This window comes from Choloepus didactylus, chromosome 6 (assembly GCF_015220235.1).
Source record: "Choloepus didactylus isolate mChoDid1 chromosome 6, mChoDid1.pri, whole genome shotgun sequence".
In the NCBI taxonomy this organism is placed as follows: Eukaryota; Metazoa; Chordata; class Mammalia; order Pilosa; family Megalonychidae; genus Choloepus; species Choloepus didactylus.
The window spans coordinates 1-4,247 of record NC_051312.1 but is presented as its reverse complement, the minus strand read 5'-3'; the positions used below and the strand labels follow the sequence as shown (position 1 = coordinate 4,247).

The window sequence follows — 4,247 nt, the reverse complement described above, 5'->3', positions numbered from 1 at the left end:
CGCCAGTCCCGGCCCCTCCCCTCCCCTCCCCTCCCCCACCCCAAGCCCAGAGCTTCTGGGACCCCAGGACGGCTCAGTCCCGCGCGCACCGTCCTCCCGCGGCTCCTCCATGGGACCCCGCCCCGCCCCGCCCTCCTCCCCTCCCCCTCCCTCCTCCCTCCTCCCTCCTCCTCTCCCCCTCCCCTCCCCCCCCCCCCCCCGCCCCAGCCACGTCACAAAACCCCTTCCGCACTCCCGGGGCGACCCCGGCCCAGATCCCCGCGCTCCCCTGAGATTCGGCCTCGGGAAGGAGAGACCAGGTGTGGTTGGACCCGCGACGCCGACGGCGCTGACGGTGTTTCTGTTTCCCTCTCGCTGAGCTCCGGGGACGCGCGGAGTCGGCGCCTCTTTCTCTCCCTTCAGCCCCTGAGCACGGGATCGCCCTGGGGAGGGTGATGGGCCGAGAACCACGTAGGCTCAAACCCCGGTTCCTCCTTTCTCGCGCGGAGTGACTTCCGGCTGCTTCGGGAACTCTCCTGGGCCTCTTCTCACCGTTTATGAAATGGGGACATCACAGTGCAGGGTCCCATGAGGGCGGAATCGGATCACGCCTCCGCTCTGGTCGGTCCCGGGCCTCCGCTTGGTGAGAGCAGCCGCAGTTGTGGGTGGTTGAAGTGACACGTGTGTGCTGATTGACTGAGCTCATGAGCTAACGGGGTAACTGCCTTGAGACCGAGTGGCCTGGCCCTCGCCGTCCGGCTGTCTTGCTGTGCTGGAAAGTGGGGGGCAGCATGGGGCAGGAGGACCAGGGTGCAGATTCACCCGAGGCCTTGTTCCTGGAGGGACGGAGGCGCGTCCTGACGAGAGAACAAAGGGCACGAAGGGGTGGGAGGGCAGCGGTCAGTCACCTGTGACGGGCATCGGGCGGGTCACCCACAGTGTCCCCGTTTCAGCCCGTGAGGACCCAGAGCTCAGAGTGAAGGACAAAGAGGAGGGACACACTGAAAGGGCAGAACTAGGTCTTAGTTTTCAGTTACCTCAGCCCTGAGAGCAGAGGTTTTCACAAGAGACCATTGCTTTATAAATGGATGTGGAAAAAACACAATCTTTTTCTTTGCAGAGTGTCTTGGTAACTGTACTCTGACTTCAGTGGAAACGGGACACTGAAACCACAAGAGACCTGAGAAATGAAGTCTTGCAAGACTTGAGGCCAGTCTGAGTTGAACCAGAGTGGGCAGAAGACGTCTTCAGGTAAGATGGCCCCTAAGCTGCCACTCTCTCCGTCCGTGTCCCTGAGGAGACAGGCTGTGTCTGCCTGCTGAGCCCCTGGCGGGGGAAAGAAGCAGCAGGTGCATTTCTCCTGCTCCCTCTTAACCGCAGTGTGTTAGGGTGTCCATTCCAAAGCCACTGTCATGTCCAGGATGAAAGAGCAGAGGGCATCAGACACCAAGGACTCAACCTTGTGTTTGGGGGGGCCAGGCAGGGGATCATGTGTGAGCTCAGGTGGGGTTTGGGCTCACTTCCTTCTGGGCTCGGAGCTCAGTGGGAAAGGAGCTGTTTGCAAAGGAGCAGTGAGAATGCACAGGTTTGTCCTGCAGCTGCATCATGGGGGTGGCCCGGGAGGCCAGGTGGCCCGACTTGGAGGGAGAGAATCAAGTTGGGAACCCTAGGTCTGGGAACGACCCCTTGTGTTAAGTCTTTAGGGCCTGTTTGTGGGCGCTGCTGGCACCAGGATACCTAGCTATAACTGCATTGGCACTGCTGCTTCCAGTGACAATGCAGTTATATCTCCTGCTTTTATCTACACAGAAGATGGTGACTGTCTGTCTCAGAGCCACAGATGCTGAGGGAGGCTGAGTCAGGGCAGACTGAGGCCAGGACCCTGAGAGGAGGGGAACATGCAGAGAGGGATAGGGTCAGGGCCATGACCCCAGGGAGCCTGGGCAGGAGGGAAGAGAGGATCAGCTCTGGGTGCCCAGAAGTTCCCCTCCTTAGCATCTTTCACCTTTGCAGAATGTGAGGAGGTGAGCAGAGCAGAGCCCAGGCATGGTTGAGACACCCCAGAGCTCTGCCTCCTGCAGCCCCAGCCCTGGGCTCTCCCCTCGTCTTGCTGTCTCACATGTGGGAGCAGCCTCCAGCCCCATCTGTTCTGAATAGTTCCAGGTCCTGCTGATGAGGTCTGCTCAGGGTAGGATCCTTGCTTACTTCTAGCAAGGTGGTGGAGGTGGGGAGTTGTTTCCTCTGAGCCTCACTTACTGGGAGGACAGCTCCTGAGCTGAGGTGCCTTGTATCAGGGAGCACCAGCCTGTCCTGATTCCCCTTTAAGTATGTACTACCCCCATCCTCCTGCAGTCCCCTCTGCTGAGCCAGACCTCTGTGAGCCCCCAACTGTGGGGCAACACCACCCACTTGCCGGCTCCCTTCTCATTGTTGACCCTGTCCACAGTGCCATACATAGATAGAGTGTGGGATGTCCCCCTTCTGGCACTTCTCAAGGCACAGCTGCAGCAGGCTGGCATGAGTGCAAGGCTGGGAGGGAGCCCTGGGCCCTGGACCAGTCCCAGGAGCCCTGTTCCCATCGCGCCCTCCCCCAGCGTCTCAGTGTGCACTGACTCCTCATGCAGAGCCTCAGTTACTGTAGCTGGAAGGGAAAGGTCTGTCTAAGCCCACTGTCCGCTGCCCACAGCTTGGGGGAGGAAGCTGAGATGCTGTGGTTGTTTTTAGGCTCTGCCACGTAGAGGAACTTTTTTTTACCCCATCTTCATAGTACAGGGTCCTGCCCCTTCCGTCTCAGGCTCACATTCCCCATCTCACGTAGAAGCACAAATGAGGAAAGTGGTTGTGAAGAAAAGGACGAAGATGTCCCAGATGAAGTGATGCTGCCAAAACATCACATTAAAAGTACTCTCAGAAATACTGCACAACATAAAGGGCAACGGATAAAATGTTGGAAGCTGATGCAAATTTGGAAAGGAGCGTGACAGTTCATCCAAGCAAGGAAAGGATGTGTGCTCCGTAACAAAAGTTAAACATCAAATACACAGCAGCAAGCATTACTCTCCATAATGTTTTTGACAAAGAAATAAAACACTAATTTTCGGTGTTTTAAATGACAGTATACTAAACAAATTCTAGTTTTATGATTTTTTTCATTTTTCTATGTATGAACTCTGTTCCTCCCTGAATGAGCACATAATGGCAACATAAAGTAGAAGTGATAATTTGATACACAGAGATATTTTCATTACGGTTCTTGATGGACTTTACTTTTTGGAGTAGTTGTAAGTTTACAGAAAAATTATTCAGTAAGTAGAGTTTCCATACACCCCTCCACACGCGCGCGTACACACACACACACACACACACAGAGTTTTCCCTATTTTTCACATTTTGCTTTGATATAAAATGGAGGTTTTTGTTTGTTTGTTTTAATTCTGGTTTCTTTGAGGGTGACACACTGTTTCCTTGAAGCTGTTTTCACTCTGGAGCATTTTGGCCATTTTGACAGACCAAATAGTCCCCAACAATTAGTCTTCCATATTTGGGGGTATCCTTTTTGCTGAGTAAATCAATGAGACCCTGACTTTCACCCTAGCTTAATGAGTGATTCAGTCTGTCACTGAATCATATTAGTTAATCTGGATAAGCCAAAGACCCCAGCAATCAGGTTGGAGATTCAGGAATGTACAATATTGCTTTTCAGTTGGAAGCCAGGAGCCTAAAGAGGGAGGTGTGAACAGAGAGGACTGTGAAAGCTTCCAGGAGCAGAGGAGGGACCTGGGTCCTGTGTGCTGTCATCATCGCTGTGGTCCTTTGTGAGGTCAGAGCAGACAGCTCTGCCAGGTGCCTCAAGCTGGTGAGTCAGGACCTCAGTCTGAGGACACCACCATCTTGCCACCCTCAGCCAGAGTCTCCACAGGGGTGCAGGCCGCGATTGCCCGGTTTTTCTTTGTCTTCCTTTGCAGGTGAACAGAGTTCAGGCTGTGCTTTGGCTTATAAATGCAGTTTTGTTTTTACTTCATCCCAAATATTTTGATTTGTGTTTGGACTTATGTCACCTTATGAATGTTTAAAATACTTATTTATTAACCAAGAAGAGATTATGAAATGTATAACAGCTTACTGTTTGGGATTTTATTTACTGACATTTTCAGTATTCAGTTTTGTGCCCAGAAATTATAGTTCTTGTCATTTATGACTTTGTGATTTTATTAGTTTGGCCTCCTTTAAAAAGCTTAAGAAATTTTCCACAGGATATTTTCAAGAGT

General features: G+C 52.8%; 1 long non-coding RNA gene across 1 annotated transcript; it reads left to right on the top strand.

Annotated features, from left to right (window-relative positions):
- Positions 1-218: 218 nt before the first annotated feature.
- Positions 219-4,140, top strand: LOC119538267. The gene is made up of 4 exons (XR_005217535.1): positions 219-622; positions 1,100-1,230; positions 3,683-3,835; positions 3,945-4,140. It is a non-coding gene; the product is annotated as an uncharacterized LOC119538267 (long non-coding RNA).
- Positions 4,141-4,247: the final 107 nt, after the last annotated feature.